This window comes from Mastigoproctus giganteus, chromosome 1 (genome assembly GCF_048544385.1).
Source record: "Mastigoproctus giganteus isolate SK-2022 chromosome 1, ASM4854438v1, whole genome shotgun sequence".
NCBI lineage: Eukaryota > Metazoa > Arthropoda > Arachnida > Uropygi > Thelyphonidae > Mastigoproctus > Mastigoproctus giganteus.
The window spans coordinates 279570623-279586629 of record NC_143575.1 but is presented as its reverse complement, the minus strand read 5'-3'; positions in this window follow the sequence as shown (position 1 = coordinate 279586629).

The following is a 16007-nucleotide window of genomic DNA, read 5'->3' as shown; positions in this document are numbered from 1 at the left end:
ATAGAAATAGGTGCATGTATACTTGCGTGTACACCAATGCTAGGAGTTTAGTAAATAAATTTGTTAAATTTGAGGTATTGCTCAAAACATCAAAGGCAGATATTGTTGGGATATCAGAGACGTGGTGTCACACAGAAATAAGGGATGCAGAACTGGAATTTGGGGAGTACAACGTCTACAGAAAAGATAGACTGGATAGGAAGGGAGGAGGGGTTATGCTATTAGTTAAGAAATACATAAAATCCAAGGAAGTGAAGCCAGTGGACATCGCTGGACAGTGCAGTGTCGAGTCAGTTTGGTGTGACATAAGCATTGGGAGATCAAAATTCACAGTAGGGGTGTGCTATAGGCCTAATGATTCTGATGAGTATAATAAGAAACTGTACAGGGACATAGAGTGGGCCAGTAAATCAGAGAGTCTTATAATGGGAGATTTTAATTTCCTAGATATTGACTTGAATTTGGGGGCTAGTCACTCACACACTAGCAAGGCTTTTGTGGATTTATTGGATGATTGTTTTCTACACTAGCATGTTCAGGAGAAAACTAAAGGGAGTAATACTCTTGATTTGATTATCAGCAGTGATTCTTCATGCATTAAGAATCTGCAGATAAATGAACCACTAGGTGGCAGTGATCACAGTGTGCTGAAGTGGGATTTACTCAAAGAGGTAACTACCATTAGGGGTAAAGGGAATGGTTATTGCTTCCGTAAAAGCGACTACGATGGACTGAGACAGTATTTAAATTCTATACAGTGGGACCAACTGATGATGTTACCAACAGCAAATGCAAAATGGGAAGCATTCAAAGAACTTATCTTGGGAGCTACGAGGCTTTACATACCAACCAAGAAATATTGTTCAAGATTTAGGCCTAAATGGATGTCAGATGAACTGATGAGGCATATGGCAGAGAAGAAACATGTATGGGATACATACAAATTAACACATGATACAGAAGCCTATGATAGATACAAGTTGATCTGTAACCAAGTTACAAAGGAGGTTAGGCAGGCGAAGGCAGATTACGAGAAATCTTTGGCAAGGGATGCAAAGAAAAACAGCAAAGAGTTCTTTACTTATGTAAACTCTAGAAGGAAGGGGATGAATCAGATTGGACCACTTGATATCGATGGGTCAATTGTTGATGATCCTGCTCAGGTAGCTAACAAACTAAATGAATATTTTGCATTGACATTCACACATGAGGAGTTATTTAGAGAAGGGAAAGCAAGAGGTTGAATATCTGACCAATTTGATCGGATATTCAACTCTAGCAGTAAGGTAGAGAATCTTGTAATAACTGGGAGTAAAGTAGAGGAGAAACTGTTGAAGATAAACACAAGAAAGGCACCCGGGGTGGATGGGATCTATCCAGTTATATTAAAGGAGGCAGCAAAGGAAGTAAGCAAACCCTTAGCCATAATTATGAGAGCTTCCTTGGACTCAGGGGAGGTACCCATAGACTGGAAATATGCAAATGTGACCCCAATTCACTAAGGAGGATCAAAGGCTGACACAAGTAATTATAGCCTGTGAGTTTAACTTCTGTTCCAGGAAAATTAATGGAGGCGCTAGTTAAAGAAGCACTGCAGGATCATTTAGACAAGACTTCAGTTATAGCTCGGACACAGCATGGTTTTGTTAAGGGGAAGTCTTGCCTGACCAATTTGATCGGATACTATGATGCAGTCACAAAGGAACTGGATGCAGGGAATAACTTTGATATTATATACTTGGATCTTAGAAAGGCTTTTGATGCTGTTGCACATGGAAGACTGCTGCACAAATTGGAGCAGTGTAACATTGGAGGCAAATTGCTGCTGTGAGTAAAGGTGTGGCTGACGGGGAGAAGACAGAGAGTGGTAATCAATGGACACTGCTCGTCGTGGACTAATGTTATTAGTGGAGTCCCTCAGGGCTCAGTGTTGGGTCCATTATTGTTTTCTGTATTCATAAATAATATTGATGATGGTATATCAAGCTTAATGTCGAAGTTTGCAGACGATACAAAGGTAGGCAGGGTTGTCAAGGACACTACTGACACTATGCTGCTGCAACAGGATCTGGAAAGGTTGAGCAGATGGGCTGAGAGGTGGCAAATGAAGTTTAACATTGACAAATGTAAAGTACTACACATGGGAAACAGCAACCCCAGAGCAATGTATCAACTCTGTGGTATTACACTGACAGTGGTAGAGAATGAAAGGGACCTGGGGGTGGTTGTGCAGGCAGATATGAAGTTCTCTGAGCAGTGCAGACGGGCTGCAAGAGTAGCTCATGGTGTATTGTCAATGATATATAGGAATTTTTCTAGCAGGGAGAAGGAGGTGATTATTCCCTTATATAAGGCAATGGTCAGACCACACCTAGAGTACTGTATACAGGCCTGGAGGCCTCATTTCAAGAAGGATGTAGAGCCGCTGGAACGAGTACAGAGATGGGCAACAAGATTAGTGAATGGAACAAAGGGGTGCTCTTACGAAGAAAGGCTTAAGATTTGCAAATTACAGTGTCTGGAGACTAGGCACCAGCGAGGTGATCTGATAGAGGTGTATAAAGCATTGAATGGTTTCAGCATGCTCAATGCTGATGGGATTCTTCCTCTCGCTCAGAATAATTACCTGAGAGGGCATAAATTCAAATTGAGGAAAGACAGATGTAGGATAGACGTGCGGAAATTTGCCTTTAGCCAGAGGGTGGTTGGCTGGTGGAACAGACTTCCATCCCTTGTCGTGGAAGTTGATAGCCTAAATAAGTTTAAGGCTCAGCTGTACAGGTATTTTGAACGAACAGAGGGGTGAAGTGAGAGTGGTTTTTTTTTTTTTTTTTTTGGCTGATGCTGCATAAGCTTGCTTTCTTGCATCAAATGCCTCTACTAATGCTAATGCTAATAATGCTTTCTTCGTAAAAGCACCCCTTTGTTCCATTCACTAATCTTGTTGCCCTTCTCTGTAGTCGTTCCAGCAGCTCTACATCCTTCTTGAAATGAGGCCTCCAAACCTGAATACAGTACTCTAGGTGTGGCCTGACCATCGCCTTATACAATGGAATAATCACCTCCTTATCCCTGCTGGAAAAATTCCTGTATATCTTTGATAATACTCCATGAGCTACTCTTGCAGCCCGCCTGCACTGCTCAGAGAACTTCATATCTGCCTGCACAACCACCCCCAAGTCCCTTTCATTCTCTACCACTGTCAGTGTAGTACCACAGAGTTGATACGTTGCTCTGGGGTTGCTGTTTCCCATGTGTAGTACTTTACATTTGTCAATGTTAAACTTCATTTGCCACCTCTCAGCCCATCTGCTCAAACTTTCCAGATCCTGTTGCAGCAGCATAGTGTCAGTGGTGTCCTTGACAACCCTGCCATCCTTTGTATCGTCTACAATCTTGGACATTAAGCCCGATATACCATCATCAATATCATTTATAAATACAGAAAACAATAATGGACCCAACACTGAGCCCTGAGGGACTCCACTAATAACATCAGTCCACGATGAGCAGTGTCCATTGATTACCACTCTCTGTCTTGTCCCCCACAACCACCCCTTTATCCATAGCAGCAATTTGCCTGCAATGTCACAGTGCTTCAATTTGTGTAGCAGTCTTCCATGTGCAACAGTATCAAAAGCCTTTCTAAGATCCAAGTATATAATATCAAAGTTATTCCCTGCATCCAGTTCTTTTGTGACTGCATCATAGTATCCAATCAAGTTGGTCAGGCAAGACTTCCCCTTAACAAAACCATGCTGTGTCTGAGCTATAACTGAAGTCTTGTCTAAATGATCCTGCAGTGCTTCTTTAACCAGTGCCTCCATTAATTTTCCTGGAACAGAAGTTAAGCTCACAGGTCTATAATTACTTGTGTCAGCCTTTGATCCTCCTTTGTGAATTGGGGTCACATTTACACATTTCCAGTCTATGGGTACCTCCCCTGAGTTCAAGGAAGCTCTCATAATTATGGTTAAGGGTTTGCTTACTTCCTTCGCTGCTTCCTTTAATATAACTGGATAGATCCCATCCACCCCGGGTGCCTTTCTTGTGTTTATCTTCAACAGTTTCTCCTCCACTTTACTCCCAGTTATTTCAAGATTCTGTAGCTTACTGCTAGAGTTGAATACACCTCTGGCATTCCCCTCGCTTTATAACTCCTCATGTGTGAATGTCGATGCAAAATATTCATTTAGTTTGTTAGCTACCTGAGCAGGATCATCAACACTTGACCCATCAATATCAAGTGGACCAATCTGATTCATCCCCTTCCTTCTAGAGTTTACATAAGTAAAGAACTCTTTGCTGTTTTTCTTTGCATCCCTTGCCAAGGATTTCTCGTAATCTGCCTTCGCCTGCCTAACCTCCTTTGTAACTTGGTTGCATATCAACTTGTATCTATCATAGGCTTCTGTGTCATGTGTTAATTTGTATGTATCCCATGCATTTTTCTTCTCTGCCATATACCTCATTAGTTCATCTGACATCCATTTTGGCCTAAACCTTGAACAATATTTCTTAGTTGGTATGTAAAGCCTAGTAGCTTCCAAGATAAGTTCTTTGAATGCTTCCCATTTTGAATTTGCTGTTGGTAACATCATCAGTTTGTCCCACTGTATAGAATTTAAATACTGTCTCAGTCCATCGTAGTCGCCTTTACGGAAGCAATAACCCTTCCCTTTACCCCTAATGGTAGTTACCTCTTTGAGTAAATCCCACTTCAGCACACTGTGATCACTGCCACCTAGTGGTTCATTTATCTGCAAATTCTTAATGCATGAAGAATCACTGCTGATAATCAAATCAAGAATATTACTCCCTCTAGTTGCCTTCCGAACATGCTGATGTAGAAAACAATCATCCAATAAATCCACAAAAGCCCTGCTAGTGTGTGAGTAACCAGCCCCCAAATTCCAGTCAATATCTGGGATATTAAAATCTCCCATTATAAGACACTCTGATTTACTGGCCCACTCTATTTCCCTGTACAGTTCCTTATTATATTCATCAGAGTCATTAGGCCTATAGCACACTCCTACTCTCAATTTTGATTTCGCAATGTTTATGTCACACCAAACTGACTCCACACTGCAGTGTCCAGTGATGTCGTCTGGCTTCATTTCCTTGGTTTTTATGTCTTTCTTAACTAATGGTTGGTGGAACAGACTTCCATCCCTTGTGGTGGAGGTTGATAGCCTAAATAAGTTTATGGCCGTGGACGGCCATAAACTTATTTAGGCTATCAACCTCCACCTTATCAACAACTATCAACCTTATTTAGGCTATCTCCTTTGAACGAACAGAGGGGTGAAGTGGAAGTGGGTTTTTTTTTTTTTTTTTTTTTTTGGCTGATGCTGCATAAGCTTGCTTTCTTGCATCAAATGCCTCTACTAATGCTAATGCTAAAATGCTAATAGCATAACCCCTCCCCCCTGCCTATCCTGTCTATCCTTTCTGTAGACGTTGTACTCCCCAAATTGCTGTTCTGGATCCCTTATATCTTTGTGACACCACGTCTGTTATATCCCAACAACATGTGCCTTCGATGTTTTGAGCACTACCTCAAATTCATCAAATTTATTTACTAAACTCCTAGCATTGGTGTACACGCAAGTATACCTGCATCTGTTTCTATTCTTAGCTACCCTAACACAACCCATGTGTTTACTTGTACCGCAATGGGTCCCAGCAGTCTCTGAAATACCATGCATCTTGTTTTTCAGGCCTCTGCTCATTCTAATAGAAGCAGTGGAAGAATCTCTTTCACCTCTGCCAGTGGCTACTGTCAATCTATTGGTCTTTGTCTCCCCCCAAGCTAGCAGTTTTCCAATCCACCTAACACTGTCTCGATAGCATCAGCAAATATTCTTGCACCCTTTCTATTTAAGTGTATCCCATCCCTGTAGAAGCAATCTCTCCTGTTAACAAGTACAGTCCAGGCTGAAAAAAATTCTACCCCTTGAGCCTTGCACAATCTTTCCAGGGCCGAATTGATCGACAAGGCTCTCATCATATACTCCCTCCTATCGTGGCTGGGTAGAATTGCAGACACTTTCAAATTCAACCCTAATTCTCGGCTTTTGTTCAACAGTGACCTGTACTTGTTAAGTAATTCTGCCGGTCTCCTACTCTTAATATTATTAGTGCTAACGTGTACAACTATATCACCTTTTGTGCCCTTAAAAGATGATATTCGCTCTACAACGTCATCAACCTTTGCCCCTAGCAGACATACCCTGGTCCTGTTCCACCTATCTTTTTTACAAAGCATGTTCCCCGTTTCCCTGACAATAGAGTCACCAACAACTACTAGTTCCTTCGGGACCAGCGCATTCTGCCTTAGGGGTTGTCTCTGTGTCACGCGATGCCCAAGTGCAAGCTCTGGCGTTGATGTGGGCAGCTGAGAGCTTGATGGGCCCCCTCAATTTAGTTTCTTCAAGGGCATCCACCCTGTCCTTCAAGCTCTCATATAGGCCCACAAGAACGATGAGTTGTTGCCTGATATCGATACACTCCTTGCATCGCGCACACACAAAGACATCCCCCTTGGCAGTATCATGTCCCGTACCCGATTGCTCTGCAAACATCAAGCAAACAGTGCATTTTATAAGGCTGTGAGTTAGAGGACAACTGCCCCCCTCAGTTCTGCTCTGAGCCACAGCACTTCCATTAGCTTGAGCCTTTTGCTTTGCTGCTCTGGTCTGAGTCATGATTCTATTAATTTATTAATTAATTATGTTATGTTATTAATTATATTACATTTGTAATCTAAGTCGTTATATGTATTTATTTAAACGTACAATTTAACTGCTAACGAAGTTCACCTAACGCTATCTAGTACGGTATATAACCTACGGTATATCTATTACGGTATCACAATGGCGGGAAAGTTACTAACGGTGACGGTAGTTACGAACGGTAGTTATGAACACGTGGAAACCTTTACCGATACTTTTACAAGGCCGAGTAAAGAATAAATACACCAAATTAATCAAAAAATCACAAAATAATGTTATACTACTAAATTTAAATCAAAAGTTTTAGAAAAACAATAATTTCAAATCAATAAATAAGAAAAATCCACTTAGCGGCTTTGAACACGACCGTCACCAGTGGCCTCGTCAGCAGACTCCTATGTATGTCGTGTATTATACCGACATACATACGTAAACTATGTATGTCGGTGACCTTAACAGCGGAGAATCACCGTTGACGGTGATTTTCGTGGCTATAGGATTCAACAAAGCGAGATGTTGCTATTAACTAACGATACTGCGCTGCAGCCGCTTTGCACTAAGTGTGAAACAAAGGTACAGCAGTTGACCTTGAACCTGTCCCTAGTTTTCTGCCAAGTTACGTTACAACATGCTCATTCACTTTGCAGTGAATTCACTTTGCAGCTGCAAAAACGAAGTTAATGAAAACCAGTGAGACAGGTATTCATTAACTTCGTTTTTGCAGTTTTCTATAAAAATGACAGACAAAAGAATCGAACAGCGAATCAACCTCAAATTTTTAACAAAACTAAAGAAAACAGCAACTGAATTACGGAAAGTTATTAGTTGTTATGTCAAGTTTATGGAAAGATCCTATGCCCAGATCTTCTATGTTTGAATGGCATAAAAGATTTTTAGAAGGAAGAGAGAATGTGGAAGATGATGAATGATCAGGTCGTCTTGTGTCCATGAAAACTGATGACAATGTGGACCGTTTAAGGACACTAGTTAGAAGTGATCATTATTTAAGGATTACAATAGTTGCATCTGAACTCAATATGGAGAAAGTAACAGTTAGGCAAATTTTAACTGAAGATTAGGCAGAGAAAAGTGTGTGCCAAGATGGTGCTAAAAGATTTGAATGAAGGTCAAAAAATGAGAAGATTAGCATTAGCATTGGTAGAGGCATTTAATGCAAAAAAGCAAGCTTATGCAGCATCAGCCAAAAAAAAAAAAAAAACCCACTTCCACTTCACCCCTCTGTTCGTTCCAAATACCTGTCCAGCTGAGCCTTAAACTTATTTAGGCTATCAACCTCCACCACAAGGGATGGAAGTCTGTTCCACCAAACAACCACCCGCTGGCTAAAGGCAAATTTCCTCACGTCTATCCTACATCTGTCTTTCCTCAATTTGAATTTATGCCCTCTCAGGTGATTTTTCTGAGCTAGAGGAAGAATCCCATCAGCATTGAGCATGCTTAAACCATTCAAGGCTTTATACACCTCTATCAGATCACCTCGCTGGTGCCTAGTCTCCAGACACTGTAATTTGCAAAATTTAAGCCTTTCTTCGTAAGAGCACCCCTTTGTTCCATTCACTAATCTTGTTGCCCTTCTCTGTACTCGTTCCAGCAGCTCAGCATCCTTCTTGAAATGAGGCCTCCAGACCTGAATACAGTACTCTAGGTGTGGCCTGACCATTGCCTTATACAATGGAATAATCACCTCCTTATCCCTGCTGGAAAAATTCCTGTATATCATTGACAATACTCCATGAGCTACTCTTGCAGCCCGTCTGCACTGCTCAGAGAACTTCATATCTGCCTGCACAACCACCCCCAAGTCCCTTTCATTCTCTACCACTCTCAGTGTAGTACCACAGAGTTGAAACAGCTGGGGTTGCTGTTTCCCATGTGTAGTACTTTACATTTGTCAATGTTAAACTTCATTTGCCTCCTCTCAGCCCATCTGCTCAACCTTTCCAGATCCTGTTGCAGCAGCATAGTGTCAGTAGTGTCCTTGACAACCCTGCCAACCTTTGTATCATCTGCAAACTTGGACATTAAGCTTGATATACCATCATCAATATCATTTATAAATACAGAAAACAATAATGGACCCAACACTGAGCCCTGAGGGACTCCACTAATAACATTAGTCCACGACGAGCAGTGTCCATTGATTACCACTCTCTGTCTTCTCCCCCTCAACCACCCCTTTATCCATAGCAGCAATTTGCCTCCAATGTCACACTGCTCCAATTTGTGTAGCAGTCTTCCATGTGCAACAGTATCAAAAGCCTTTCTAAGATCCAAGTATATAATATCAAAGTTATTCCCTGCATCCAGTTCTTTTGTGACTGCATCATAATATCCAATCAAGTTGGTCAGGCAACACTTCCCCTTAACAAAACCATGCTGTGTCTGAGCTATAACTGAAGTCTTGTCTAAATGATCCTGCAGTGCTTCTTTAACCAGTGCCTCCATTAATTTTCCTGGAAAAGAAGTTAAACTCACATGTCTATAATTACTTGTGTCAGCCTTTGATCCTCCTTTGTGAATTGGGGTCACATTTGCACATTTCCAGTCTATGCGTACCTCCCCTGAGTCCAAGGAAGCTCTCATAATTATGGCTAAGGGTTTGCTTACTTCCTTTGCTGCCTCCTTTAATATAACTGGATAGATCCCATCCACCCCGGATGCCTTTCTTGTGTTTATCTTCAACAGTTTCTCCTCCACTTTACTCCCAGTTATTTCAAGATTCTGTAGCTTACTGCTAGAGTTGAATACACCTCTGGCATTCCCCTTGCTGAATAACTCCTCATGTGCGAATGTCGATGCAAAATATTCATTTAGTTTGTTAGCTACCTGAGCAGGATCATCAACAGTTGACCCATAAATATCAAGTGGACCAATCTGATTCATCCCCTTCCTTCTAGAGTTAACATAAGTAAAGAACTCTTTGCTGTTTTTCTTTGCATCCCTTGCCAAGGATTTCTCGTAATCTGCCTTTGCCTGCCTAACCTCCTTTGTAACTTGGTTGCATATCAACTTGTATCTATCATAGGCTTCTGTGTCATGTGTTAATTTGTAAGTATCCCATGCATTTTTCTTCTCTGCCATATGCCTCATTAGTTCATCTGACATCCATTTTGGCCTAGACCTTGAACAATATTTCTTAGTTGGTATGTAAAGCCTAGTAGCTTCCAAGATAAGTTCTTTGAATGCTTCCCATTTTGAATTTGCTGTTGGTAACATCATCAGTTGGTGCCACTGTATAGAATTTAAATACTGTCTCAGTCCATCGTAGTCGCCTTTACGGAAGCAATAACCCTTCCCTTTACCCCTAATGGTAGTTACCTCTTTGAGTAAATCCCACTTCAGCACACTGTGATCACTGCCACCTAGTGGTTCGTTTATCTGCAGATTCTTAATGCATGAAGAATCACTGCTGATAATCAAATCAAGAGTATTACTCCCTCTAGTTGCCTCCCGAACATGCTGATGTAGAAAACAATCATCCAATAAATCCACAAAAGCCCTGCTAGTGTGTGAGTAACCAGCCCCCAAATTCCAGTCAATATCTGGGAAATTAAAATCTCCCATTATAAGACTCTCTGATTTACTGGCCCACTCTATTTCCCTGTACAGTTCCTTATTATACTCATCAGAGTCATTACGCCTATAGCACACTCCTACTCTCAATTTTGATCTCCCAATGCTTATGTCACACCAAACTGACTCAACACTGCACTGTCCGGCGATGTCGACTGGCTTCACTTCCTTGGTTTTTATGTGTTTCTTAACTAATAGCATAAACCCTCCCCCCTTCCTATCCTGTCTATCCTTTCTGTAGACGTTGTACTCCCCAAATTGCAGTTCTGCATCCCTTATATCTGTGTGACACCACGTCTCTAATATCCCAACAATACCTGCCTTTGATGTTTTCAGCAATACCTCAAATTCATCAAATTTATTTACTAAACTCCTAGCATTGGTGTACACGCAAGTATACCTGCACCTGTTTCTATTCTTAGCTACCCTAACACAACCCATGTGTTTACTTGTACCGCAATGGCTCCCATCAGTCTCTGAAATACCATGCATCTTGTTTTCCAGGCTTCTGCTCATTCTAATAGAAGCAGTGCAAGAATCTCTTTCACCTCTGCCAGTGGCTACTGTCAATCTATTGGTCTTTGTCTCCCCCCAAGCTAGCAGCTTTCCGACCCACCTAGCACTGCCTCGATAGCATCAGCAAATATTCTTGCACCCTTTCTATTTAAGTGTATCCCATCCCTGTAGAAGCAATCTCTCCTGTTTACAAGTACAGTCCAGGCTGAAAAAAATTCTACCCCTTGAGCCTTGCACAATCTTTCCAGGGCCGAATTGATCGACAAAGCTCTCATCATATACTCCCTCCTTTCGTGTCTGGGCAGAATTGCAGACACTTTCAAATTCAACCCTAATTCTCGGCTTTTGTTCAACAGTGACCTGTACTTGTTAAGTAATTCTGCCGGTCTCCTACTCTTAATATTATTAGTGCCAACGTGTACAACTATATCACCTTTTGTGCCCTTAAAAGATGATATTCGCTCTACAACGTCATCAACCTTTGCCCCTGGCAGACATACCCTGGTCCTGTTCCACCTATCTTTTTTACAAAGCATGTTCCCCGTTTCCCTGACAATAGAGTCACCGACAACTACTAGTTCTTTCGGGACCATCGCATTCTGCCTTGGGGGTTGTCTCTGTGTCACGCGATGCCCAAGTGCAAGCTCTGGCGTTGATGTGGGCAGCTGAGAGTTTGATGGGCCCCTCAATTTAGTTTCTTCGAGGGCATCCACCCTGTCCTTCAAGCTCTCATATAGGCCCACAAGAACGCCGAGTTGTTGCTTGATATCGATACACTCCTTGCATCGCGCACACACAAAGACATCCCCCTTGGCAGTATCAGTCCCGTACCCGATTGTTCTGCAAACATCAAGCAAACAGTGCATTTTATAAGGCTGTGTGTGAGTCAGAGGACAACTGCCCCCCCCTCAGTTCTGCTCTGAGCCACAGCACTTCCATTAGCTTGAGCCTTTTGCTTTGCCGCTCTGGTCTGAGTCATTATTCTATTAATTAATTAATTAATTATAATTAATTATGTTATATTATTAATTATGTTAAATATAATTAATTATATTACGTTTGTAATCTAAGTTGTTATATGTATTTATTTTAAAGTTCAACTAACGCTATCTAGTACGGTATATAACTATCGTATCACAAAGGCGGGAAAATTACGAACGGTACCGGAGTTGAAACACGTGGAAACCCTTACCGATACTTTTATGCAATTACAAGGCCGAATAAAGAATAAATACACCAAATTAATCAAAAAATCACAAAATAATGTTATACTACTAAATTTAAATCAAAAGTTTTAGAAAAACAATAATTTCAAATCAATAAATAAGAAAAATCCACTTAGCGGCTTTGAACACAACCATCTCAAGTTGCCTCGTCAGCAGACTCCATTCCAAATTCCAAGTTTGTGATGATGTTTTGAAAAATTGAAGAAGATCCAGACTTTCTGAGTATTGTAATTACCTCTGATGACAGTTGGCTGTTCCAGTACGACCCAGAAACTAAAAGACAGTCAATGCAATGAAGACAAATTATCCACCTCCCTTCCAAACAGAAAGCAAGAATATCAAAAATGAAAACCATGCTTCTTTTTTTTTTTTTTTTTTTCGATATTAAAGGAATCATTATGGCTGAATACGCCCCACCAAATCAGACTACTACACTGAAGTTTTGACAAGTCTGCGTGAAAAAATTCGAAGGAAAAGACCTAAATTGTGTAAGGATGGTTGGATGCTCTATCAAGATAATGCTCCAGCACAGCCTTCGTTGGTAGAATCGCCGTTCTCCCCACACCCGGTCGGAAAGACCTGAGTTAGAGTCCCGTCGATGACGTGAGGAATTCATATGGGCCATTTTCAGAACGTGACTGAATTAGAGTTTTTCGTCCAGCATTACGGTGTGAAATTTTTGTGTCAAGCAAACAAAAATTCGATCTCAGAACACACGCAATTTACAGACAGTATATACGGAACTATATGGCCTTAATCGCCGATGCTCCTAAAACCCTAACACAACAACAACAACTCGTTACTTAATAATCACATCTTATAAGTCATTACTGTTTGTCATACAACAAACATCTTGTATCCATTATTATTATTATTATTATTATTATTATTATTATTAAATGTATCCATTTATTGTAAACGAATTCTCTTGATAAATAAAATTATTATTATTATTATTATTATTATTATTATTATTATTATTATTATTATTATCAGTTTATTTAACAAACACCCCTGTACAGAAATTTACTAGGAGGGTGGCGCATACATACATCACTTATTAGAGTGTAACAGGATTAAATATCAGCAAATACATAAGATTTATACACATAGAGGAAGAATTACATACAGACATCCTGCATTCACAGAAAAATTACAAAACAATATATGTACATAGAAAAATTACAAAATTACAAAACAATGTACATACATAGAAAAATGACATCGTCATTTACACTATGAATTGGTCCTCATTTTTATTCTCTGAACAAAAGGAATACCCTCAGTCCTATAACAGTCTTTTGGAAACACAATATATCGTTCATTTAAGATTTTTATGAGTTCGGCACTTGAAGTCTTTCTTCAATTACTTTCTTTATCATATTTGTAGTTCTGTGTACAGATCCTCTGCAATGAGCTTCCTGTAAGTTTTCTCGTGGCAGTACCTGTCCGGGTCTATTTTGAGGTCTCTAAGCAGCTCCAGAGTATTGGCAGGAAACATCCGCTTTAATCCGTCCGTGTGGTGGAGAGCGCTTCGGAGACTATGAGGGTTGTGGAGGCGAGCTCCAGGGCGGGGCCTAACTACAAGATTTTCAATTTGAGGGGCATCTAAACTCCCAGTGAGAAGTTGTGCTAGAGTGTAGATGTTTCGTATTGTGATCATCTGAATCCACGGAGCTGTGTTCAAGTTTGCGTACAGTATGGATTTCGAAATTGTGAAGGGCTTCCCGGCGATCCTATTTAACCACCGGAGCAACCAGTACTCCAGGCTGAGAAATTTCCTGATATAAGTATTTGGAGCAGAGGACCAAATTGTCGAAGCATATAAGGATACAGGAACGATACATCTTTGGATATATTGGGTCACTAGCTGCTGGTTTCGAATCCCAGTTATTTCCTGTCTTACAGCCCATATGGAAGCGAGAGTTTTTGTTCTCGTGTTCTGAAAGTGCCTTTGGAAGGTTAGGCCCTCGTCCCACGTCACTCCTAGGTCGGTGTATGAGTTGACTTTCTTCACATGAGCTCCATTAATAGATAATTTGATTTGATTTTTTATCTTCTTATTAGTTATTGTCAGTTGTGCTGACTTGTCTGAGTTTAGCCACAAACCGATTTTGCGTAGGTATGTCTCCAGTTCACACAGCTTAGCGTTGGCATTGAAATTGACGTCGGACACCTGAGATCCTTCGTTAGAGACAACAAAATACTTAATATCATCGGCGTAGGAAATAAAATTCTGATTCCGCGCCAGAAAAGGCTCTAGGGCGAGAGCAAACAGCAAAGCTGATAAAACTCCTCCCTGAGGGATGCCCCAAGTGAGGGTGTATTCTGCACGGAATTCTTGGTGTTGTACAATGAGGTGCCTTGGCTTCAAAATGGTCTTGATGATCTGCAATAGTTTGCCCTCAATGCGGAAATATACTTTCAATATGTTTTCAAGTGCAGGTAGTGACACATTATCGAAAGCTGCCTTTATGTCAAGGAATATGATGTCAATTTGGGCTTTTTCATTTAATGCATGCTGCATTCTGAAGAGAGTCTCCAACAGATTAGTAGTAGTGGATCGTCTCGGTACTACGGTATGGAGGTGGGGGTGGCCTGTGCGCGAAACACTGTTGGGTTAAAGCAGGAAGGATGGCTTTCTCAAAAAGCTTTAAAAGAGAACAACTGATGGATATAGGCCGAAAGTCTGAAGAGGCCTTAGGATTCTTCTTTTTTGGCACCGGTCGCACAAAGTAGTGATTCCATCCCTCGGGGAGGATTCCATCTCTCAAGATGTTTTGGAAAATGTGCAACAGCACATCAACAATATAGGCACTGCATATTTTTAAAATAAAGATAGGAAACCTGTCGGGGCCAATCGTAGATTTGGTAGGCAAGGAATTGATGGCCTTGATGAGATCTTCTCTAGAAATCGTGACTGTGGATAAAGCATTCTCACAAACGCCTCCTCTCACTAAAATATGTTGTGCCATATTCTCCAGCTGATATCCTTGTACATTTTTTGCTTTACCTTCAACTGGCATCCTTTCAAAGCACTCCTTAGCCCAGTGTCCGAATGTGGTTTCATCCATTTCAAATTTAGCGGCCTTTTTGCTCACGATTCTTTTCGAATGTCGAAGCTTTCTAATAACCTCTTCGTAGCGTGAATGTCGTTTCTTTTTCAAGAAAATGGCTCTTTTATTCTTGTAGTCCGTGAAGTCTTCATTCAATCCTGATTTTTTCCATTTCCTATAAGCCTTTTGCTTGGCCACAAACGCCTGTTTTAAATTTTCGTTGAACCACGGTTTAGTTTTGTCCGTGACGCTTACCTCTTTTGAGGCACCCAGGTCAGCAATAAATAGGAGCTCTTTCTCTATCAAGTTGGCAGCTTCTTCCACCGGTTTACTGTATAGAGCATTCCAGTTGTAGGTCTTGAGAAGTTTTAAAATAATCTCAGGTCTAATGAACTTAAGAGAGTATATCTTCTTGGTTTGACGAATTTGCTCATCGATGCGTTGCTCACCTGCACTATTGGATAGGGGAATTTCACAACATATTGGGTTGTGATCTGACTGGAATTTAGTTTGAGGGGTGACATTTTTGATGTTTATCAGATTATGATATAATAAATCCAAATGCTGCTCTCCCCTAGTCGGAAGCGTATCAAGTAGGGTCAGTCCTAAGGTCTGGAGGGTTGCATCAAGGTATTCTTTAGCTTGTTCGTGTCTTGGGCTAGGCATATTAAAGTCGCCAGTTACAATCATGGGAATATCTGTGCCCAGATTCTCTGAAATCCACACAAGAAGCTCGGTCCTGGTGTCAGCACTGTGTTCCGGCGGAAGATAGATAAGGCAGACTTGGATTTCTTGAGCCTTCCTCGTGACAGACGCGGATATGGCTTCAAAGTGTTCAGACTGACTTTGTTTAATTCTTATAGGATGTAAACTTTCAT